Source organism: Akebia trifoliata, unplaced genomic scaffold, assembly GCF_017979445.1.
Source record: "Akebia trifoliata isolate Shusen 1 unplaced genomic scaffold, ASM1797944v1 Contig00372, whole genome shotgun sequence".
NCBI classification, from domain to species: domain Eukaryota; kingdom Viridiplantae; phylum Streptophyta; class Magnoliopsida; order Ranunculales; family Lardizabalaceae; genus Akebia; species Akebia trifoliata.
In genome coordinates this window covers 83,771-93,219 of record NW_028236992.1, presented here as the reverse complement: position 1 = coordinate 93,219, position 9,449 = coordinate 83,771, and positions in this window count along the sequence as shown.

Sequence of the window (9,449 nt, the reverse complement as noted above, 5' to 3'; positions counted from 1 at the left end):
CACAAAATCTGAATTTTTATTTTGAAAATATTCAACAAACCTTCACTATTTCAAAGTATAAATAGAAATATATATATATTTCTAAAACATCGCTGCGCCACTTAAGTGGCTACCTACGTAACCAAATAGGGATCAAATTTTCATATTTTTTACAACTAAATAACGATTAATCAATTACATTGATTTAAAAAATTTTGGCATCATCGTAAAGACTAGTATATAGATGAGAGGTATCTTTTGGATTTGAACATTCACTTGGTGTAAATAATCATAACTTTGTCAACGTGCTGTGGTGAACTTATCTTGAACCAATAACTCTTATAGACAAATCAGATTCTTCTCACATACTTTTCTCTATGAGGTTGAGTGTTCAATTTGCTTTGCACAATAATGGCCATGTATTATATCCTATTTTCATGAGCACTATTAAAAACGGTCTAGTTTTCGTAGGGAATAACCTAATTTTCTCACTCATATAGGTAAGTTCACTTGGAGTGATTCTACAAGTCATTACTTAAAATTTCAAAACTTATTAAGATTTGCATCCATATTTTATCTTGCAGAAACTAACACTAGATATTAAAGATAGGGTAAATTAGTTCTAGTGTCCTGCTAAACCACTCATTTGACTTGTTTGTATCTGTTGAATCTTGTCTATCTATTTGAGGACAAAGATTGAGTTCCCCTCAAAAGTAATTGATTTATTTTTATAGACCTTAACCTCAATCCTTTTGAAGTTTTAGATATCATATCTTTTGGAAGTTCTTTAGTTAAAGGGTCTACTAAATTCCTATTGGATTTCACATAGTCGACTGTAATTATTCCACTTTTGAGTAATTGTCTCACAAATTATGTCTAAGGCTTATGTGTTTTGATTTTCCATTGTACGTTTTACTTTTAACTTTGTACAATATTGCTTGGCTATCACAATTAATCATTATAACTGGAGTGAGTTCTTTTCATAATAATATATCCATTAATAGATTTCTAAGCCACTCTGCCTTTTTATATGAATCTACCAATGCTATCATTTCTAATATCATGGTAGAGTCTGAAATACAATTTTGTTTTTTAGATACCCAAAAAATAACAACTCCACCTAATGTAAAGATCTAGCCAGTTGTAAACTTTGAATTGAACTTGACATTATTCCAACTTACATCTTGTACCCTTCAGGTACATTTGGATATCCTTGATAATGTAGTCCACAAATATGTCAGAGAAAGACAAGTTGTTCTCATTCCAAGAAGGACTCAAGCCTTGGGTTCAAACAGAGCTCTAACGGTAACGTGTGTAAGATCTCGTGTCTGCAATTGCAGTAGCCGAGTGGTTGACTGATTATAATCCCGTGGAAGGGAGCCAACAAAGTGTATACCCTCAGTCAAAGGGGTATTACTCACAGCAACATGAGCACACCAAGAAGTTCTCGAATGGCAAGAATGGAGGGCACAGACAGAGTTCTAGTCAGGGATCCTCACGGAATTCCTCCCCTTCACAGAGCAGAAGTACCTCGTCAGTCAAGCGTCGTCACAAGCATGTATGCGTTTTGTGTGGTAAGCTTCACAAGACATTTAAGTGTCCACAACGAGCCAAACTAACTACACTATTAGCATCCTAGAGTGACCCTAGTCACGAGAGTACTAGTGGACGAGATGATGAAAATTCTCCTCACATGGGAGCCTTGCATCTATTGAATGCAATGAAACAGACATCTGAGACTCAGCATAGCCGGAAACGAAAGGGTCTTATGTATGTTGATATTGAAGTTGATGGCAAGACCACCTAGGCAATGGTTAATACAGGAGCTACACACAGCTTCATTACCCTTGTAGAGGCAAAGCGTCTCAATATCCGGCTCGATAAGGATTCAAACCGTATGAAAGCTGTAAACTCCCAAGCCATTCTTATCTAAGGTTCGGCCAAGTCAGTGATTGTCAATATAGGTACATAGAAGGGTAAGCTTGATTTACTTGTAGTTCACGAGGGAGAAACATCACTACGGTAGGCCGATCATTAGCGACGACTTAGACCAGGAGACCTACTTTCGTAGTGAGCTCTAAAATCTATTCTTGTAAGTTGGCTAGGGTTCCTTGGGTATCCTCCTCGAGGTCATCTACTCTAGCTTTGAAGGTCACGGATTCTTCTTCCACCATGTTTTGACGACCATCTAATTGCACAATACCATCAACGAGATCAGATAGCATGGCCATCTTATCTTCTAATGCCTCAATATGTTTCTTGTTTGTACGTGGTGGTAGTGTGTTTGGAGCGGGTTGGTTCGCAGTACTTGTAGTTCCTCTTGCCATCGTTCGCGTGAACTAAATGCAAACTGGGGAAGAGCTAGGGGATAAAACCAACGTGAATTGACGTCTTCGAGAATTTTGTCGACAACACGCTCTGGTTGAATAGCTGAATGAGAACATGTATGTGTTAGAATGCTGCTCGCGGGATCTCCTGGATCTGCATGATACGACTTGAGACTTCTTACATGGATGACAGAGTGAATGCTGCGTAACCTGTACGATAACAGAATTTAGCAAACCTGTACGTCCTTGGATTGTGTCTCCTTTAGTCTGAAACAATAATGTGAGAACTTAAATCTTGCTGGCCTGTGATAAGTTCAAAAGTACTCTTGTTGGAGAAAGAATTCTTCTGAAAGGTGGAATTGAACAAATTCGTTCAATTCTCATAGTTGGTATTGACAAGATGCCAAAAATACTCCAATGCAGAACTGAATCTCTCCGTTGGCCAATCTGATTGATGATGTCCACTAGTTAGAAAGTCAAGCTGGAACCCAAGTAACTGCACGGTCCATCCCATAACTTTCCTATAACTCTTGAATCTTTGATGCTGACAATACTCTGGGAACATCCCAATTCTTGTTGACACTCTGACGAAGTAACTGAGGGGTTTCATTTACAACTTGAATCTAACAGTAACCTAATCTCAAACCCAATTTTGAAGAGTGCTTGGCTGTCCCAAGCTTATCAAACAAGTTGGCACTTTACTAGATCGGATACCTGTTCTTGATGGTGATCTTTTTCGATGCTAGATAATCGATACAACGTTGCAAAGACCCATACTGTTTCTTGCTCAACTCAGCTAGTCTTGGAGGATTCTTCCTGAAATGCTTCTCTGAAAGAGGTGTGGCACGAGGTAGCAGTTCAGTCAGATGATCTATTGACCTACGTGGCTGTAGTGTCTTCAGAAGTTCCTTTGCTATTACGTCATCAACTCCTGCTAAAACCTGTGTAACTTGTGTAGGAGTTGAACTATGGTCATGTTCTTCGGATTTAACTCTCAAGGTAGCAATGTACGTTAGTCACCTTGCTTCAACCCTTTCTTCACCCGAAGGGCTAAAAATAACTTTCCCTCTTCCTTGCCTGTGGATACGGGAACGAAGCTTGGACATTCACCTAACATGTCCAATGTGTTAACAAATGACATTGGTATAACCCTATTCTGTCGCATAAAATCCATCCCAATGACAACTCTGAGCTCATCGAGCGAAACTGCGAGTAAATGAAGCTTACTCTTCCATGTACCTATCTTGACTGTCACTGACTTGGCCGAACCTTGGATAGGAGTGGCTTGGGAGTTTACAACTTTCATACGGCTTGAACTCTTATCGAGCCGAATATTGAGGCGCTTCGCCTTTGTAGGGGTAATAAAGCTATGCGTCGCTCCTATATCAACCATTGCTTGGGTGGTCTTGCCACCAACTTCAATATCAACATACATAAGACCCTTTCGTTTCTGACTATTCCGAGTCTCAGATATCTGTTTCATTGCATTCAATAGGTGTAAGGCTCCCATGTGAGGAGAATTTTCATTATCTCACCCACTTGTACTCCCGTGACTAGGGTCACTATGGGATGCTAATAATGCAGTCAGTTTGGCTCGCTGTGGGCACTTAAATGTCTTGTGAGGCCCACCACACAAAATGCATACATGCTTATGACGACGCTTGACTGGCGAGGTATTTCTGCTCTATGAAGGGGAGGAATTCCGTGAGGATCCCTGACTAGAACTTTATCTATGCCCTCCATTCTTTCTAGTCGAGAACTTCTTTGTGTGCTCATGTTGCTGTGAGTAGTACCCCTTCGACTGAGGGTATACACTCTGCTGGTTTCCTTTCACGGGAGTATAATCAGTCAATCGCTTGGCTATTGCAATTGCAGACACGAGATCTTGCACATGTTGCCATTGGAGCTCAGTCTGTACCCAAGGCTTGAGTCCTTCTTGGAATGAGAACAATTTGTCTTTCTCTAACATGTCACGGATATCAAGCATCAAGGCAGAAAACTGCTTGACGTACTCGTGAATGGAACATTGTCTTTCTCAACTTTATGCGGGCAATGAACTCCATGTTCTCTGGTAAGAACTAGTGCTTCAACTTTCTTTTGAGGTCCTCCCATGTATCGATAAAACATTGGCCACATTCCATCTAGGTGTACTTCGTTCGCCACCATGGTTTAGCGTTACTTACAAGATACATAGAAGCAGTTGTTACTTTTACCTCTTCTAAATACGGACGAGCGGCACGGAAGTACTACTCCATATCGAACAGGAAATTCTCGAGCTCTTTCGCATCGCGAACACCATAGAAGGTGCGTGGCTAAGGGACTCGCAAGCGCGATGGAGAAGCATCATTACTAGTAGGCCGATTATTAGCGATGGCTTGGACCAGGAGACCTACCTTCATAGTGAGCTCCATAATTTGTTCCTGTAAGTTAGCTAGGGTTCCTCGGGTATTTTCCTCGAGGTCATCTACTATAGCTCTGAAGGTCACGGATTCTTCTTCCAGCATGTTTTGGCGACCATCTAATTGCTCAATATCATCAATGAAACCAGTTAGCATGGCCATCTTATCTTCTAATGCCTCAATACATTTCTTGTTTGTACTTGGTGGTGGTGTGTTTGGAGCGGGTTGGTCTGCGGTACTTGTAGCTCCTCTTGCCATCGTTCACGTGAACTAAATGGAAACTGGGGAAAGAGCTAGGGGATAAAATCAAATACAACATTTCAATGCTCAGTACTTGGATTACTAGCAAAACGACATGACACACCTACTACGTGTGCAATGTCAAGTCTTGTGCAGTGCATAACATATATAAGACTCCTAATAACACTAGCATATTCTTAGTTGAGCTTTAACACGACTAGTATTCTTCATTAACTTGATAATATGATCCATAGGGGTAGGGGATAGATTATGATCAAAATGACCATATTTCTTCATAATTGTCTTAATATAATAAGATTGAGACAAAACCATTGCATTGTCCATCCTTAAGATTTTAATTCCTAACATTACGTTAGCATCCCCTAAATATTTCTTATCAAAATTAATAGATAGAAACTTTTTGGTTTCTTCTACACAATCAAGGTTAATTCTAAAAATTAACATGTCATCAACATAAAGACAAATAATGACACCAACATTATTATCAAATTTTGTACTAAATACATTTGTCAGCGTCATTAACTTTGAAACCATGAGACAACTTTTTTGTTAGATTTCTCATGCCATTGAAGAGGAACTTGCTTTAAACCATAAATAGATTTAATTAGTTTGCAAACTTTCTTCTCTTGACCTGATTTAATAAAACCCTATAATTGTTCCATATAAATTTTTTTTCTAAATCACCATTTAGAAAGGCTATTTTTACATCCATTTGATGGACAACCATTTTATGAATGGAAGCAAGAGAAATAAGTAGTCGAATAGATGATATTCAAGTTACTGTAGCATATGTGTCAAAATAGTCTATCTCGCGTCTCTGTTTAAAGCCCTTAACAACTAATCTAACTTTAAACTTATTCATTGATCCATCCACGTTCAATTTCTTTTTTAAAATCCACTTACACCCTATAGGTTTCTCACTTGAGGGTAAGTTTGAGATAACCCAAGTCTAATTTGAGATAATCGAGTTCATCTCATTATTAATGATTTCTTTTCAAAATGATGATTCTTTAGAGTTCATAGCCTTAGAAAACATGGAGGGTTTATCTCCCTCTACATTTAATATGAACCTAGTAATATTCTTGACTTCAAATTTATTTTCTTCAACAAGATAAATCAGAAAGTCAGGTCCAAATGTGCATTCAACTCTAGGTCTCTTATTTCTCCTAGATTCAGGATCTTGTTGGTGATTAAAACCTAGGTCACCATTAGTGTTATCTTGAACAGGTTGATTAATCTATTTAGGAATAGGATTTTCAAAAATAAGTTTATAAAGACTTGACTTAGTCAAATTCTCAAAAAATTCTACATCTATAGATTCAATAATATCACCAGTTTTCAAATAAAGAAAACGATAAGTTAGGCTATTTTGAGAATAACTAATAAACACACACTTATAGGTTTTTACTCCTAACTTTGGTCTCTTAGAGCTGTATTTTCTTACATAGGCAAGGTGACACTTTGAGACGATTGAGATTAGATTTCCTTTTGAACCATAGTTCATAAGTAACATTATGTTTCTCTGTTGGAACTCTATTTAAAATATAACAAGCAGAAAGAATTACTTCACTCACTAACGAATAAGATAAACCTGAACTAAGAAATTCCATTTCAACTAAGGTTCTGTTATTTCTTTCTGCAACTCCATTTTGTTGCAGCGTGTAAGAACCCGTAACTTGATGGATAATGCCATGAGTTTCACAGAAATTAATGAACTCATTTGGATAGTATTCACCAATCCTATTAGAACGTAGAATCTTAATTTTATGGTTAAGTTGATTTTCAACTTCTACCTTAAAGATTCGAAATTTATCAAAAACTTCATCTTTAGTTTTCATTAAATAAATATATGCATACCTTAAGTGATCATTAATGAAGGTAAAAAATATATGTTGCCTTCACGTGTTTGACTCTTAAGGTCGCATATATCACTGTGAATAAACTCTAAGATAGTAGAAATTCTTTCAATAGTTTTAAAAGATTTTCTAGTTATCTTAAATTGAACACAGGTTTGGCATTTAGAAAAGTTCTCTAAATTACACTTAGAAATAAGTCCTAGATTAGTCATATGTTTAATTGAACCATAATTAATGTGTCATAATCTACCATGTCATAAACATAATGAATCAACAATATATACAACAAAAGAAATTTCATTATGCAAATTTAGGCGAATCGTGCCTTTACAAGAATAATTATGTTCCACAAATACATTATTTTTGACAAGGTATGCCTATCTGATTCATACACAAGTTTGAAACTTGATTTGTTAAGTAGGTCTCTTGATATGAGATTCTTGGTGATATTTGGAACATGGAAGACATTGACAAGAAGGACAATTTTCCTAGAAGTGAATTTAAGCTTTAAAGTCCCAATTCCAAGAATGTTGGAAAAAACATTATTTGTCATTTTCACTTTTGCACCTTCACCACAAGTTACATAACTTGTGTAGAGACTTCTATAATTACAGAAGTGTTCTGTTGCTCTAATGTCAATCCACCAATCATTGTTGTTTGACACAATATTTGCTAGTGAACGAGCATTTGAAATTATTGCAACCATTGCTTTCTCTGTCACTATCGTATTTCCCTATTTCTTGAATAGCTTCTTTCAATGTCGGCATTCTCGTGCATAATGACCAAGCTTATTACAATAAAAATACTTACTATTTTTATTTTTGTTTTTATCAACTTTCTTCTTTAATGAGGAAGTCTTCGTAGTTGGGCTTATCACCCTCAATCATGTTCACTTTGATTTTCTATATTTAGTCATCTTTATGCCCCCTATTACGAGCATCCTCTTCTATACGAACATGATGTTGTAAAGACTCCAAAGTATACTTCTTCTCGTCATGTTTCATCTTATTTTTGTAATCTTTCTAGGATTGAGGAAACTTTGAATTGATAGCTCCTACTTGAAAATCTTCTAAGAGATTGATCTCGACAATCTTAAGATCCCCAACGATTAATTGAAGTTCATATACTTGGGACAAAACCGGTTTGTCGTTGGACATCTTAAATTCAAAAGAATTACTAATAAGAAATTTTTGGTTACTTGCCCTTCTATGTTATATTTATTTTCCAAATCTTTCCAGAGTTGATAGTGCTATAGATATCATAAATCAAATTAGAGAGTGCATTGAGATTATGATTTTTGCATAGGAAGTCATCTGCCTTCTGCTTCTTACACCTCTATACAACTTTCTTCAAAAAATAATCTTCCTATAGAAACAGAGAGCAATAGGAAACTTAAAAGTTTGACATATGCAACAACACCACAACTCTTTAGATTTCATGGCATAAACCACCCAATTAAAAAAAAAAAACTCAAACTCTCAAGTTTAAAATTAATATTCAACTGTAAAATATAATTTTAATAAAGTTTGCCCATCCTCTTTGGGGTTAAGTGGGTAGGAGAGGAAAGGCAATACATTTGGAAGGGTTTTATTAGAAAATGAATGGTAGAGTGAAGATAATAAAGTTGGAGGGGTATTTTGGAAAAATAATAAAAGTGAAAGGTAATAAATTCAAAAGTTATTCTCTTGATTTGTAGTGAGATTGAATCTCAACCCCTCTTCACAAGGAAAATAAAGGGAGTGGAGTCCACTGTGTTTTATTATATGGATTTTAAGTTCTTTCTAAAGTTCTTAAATTTTGTTCTCTATGTCCAAGTGGCAACCAATCCTATTTTTGGATGACACAGGTGAGGGTGTCGCCGAAGGGATGAAACTAATCCAAGCACCAAGTACTCATGCAAGAGGATCATTGCTACCATTCGGAGTCGTATGAGTGTCGCCAAAGGGAGCCTACAAAAATAATTTTATTTTGATTATTAGTAAAAGGAAAAATGTGTTAAATATGCAAAGTTTAAGTAAACACAGTAAAAACAGAGTATACTTGACTAGATACTCCATCATGTAATAGAGCACTTATCTCAATGGGTTCACCACCACAATGTTGACTAATGTTTGCTGCCAATGCTTCCATACCCTGATGAAGGCAGTTGACACGTGCTATTGCCAAATTGGCAGATGATAATGCCTCGGCAGCAACTCACTAATTGCTTATGGGTAGGTCGAGGCCCCCACAAAGTAGCAGGACTAACCTCCAACCCCATCGTCCTGACATGGTTTTGTGCCCATCCTCTCCCATGACTTGAAAAAGGATGTTGTCCCTGGCTGTGCTACTTTGGGGGTCCTCCAATAAACAAAAGACAATCAATGTTAACACAATTTAACATCTTCCGTACCCACCTTCACGTAACATGTTTTTATTTCAAGGCATTGAGACTTCCTACTCACCTATTTCACATTCTTTCTTTTTAAAGAGTTTACTTAAATACATGGCTTCCGAATGCTTCTGTCCAATATATGACATTGACAACAACCATTATGTACATAAACTCAAGTACAATCATATGGCATGAAAAATAAATGAGCAATGCTAGTACTGATATTTTTCATTATGTTATACTCCATCCAACA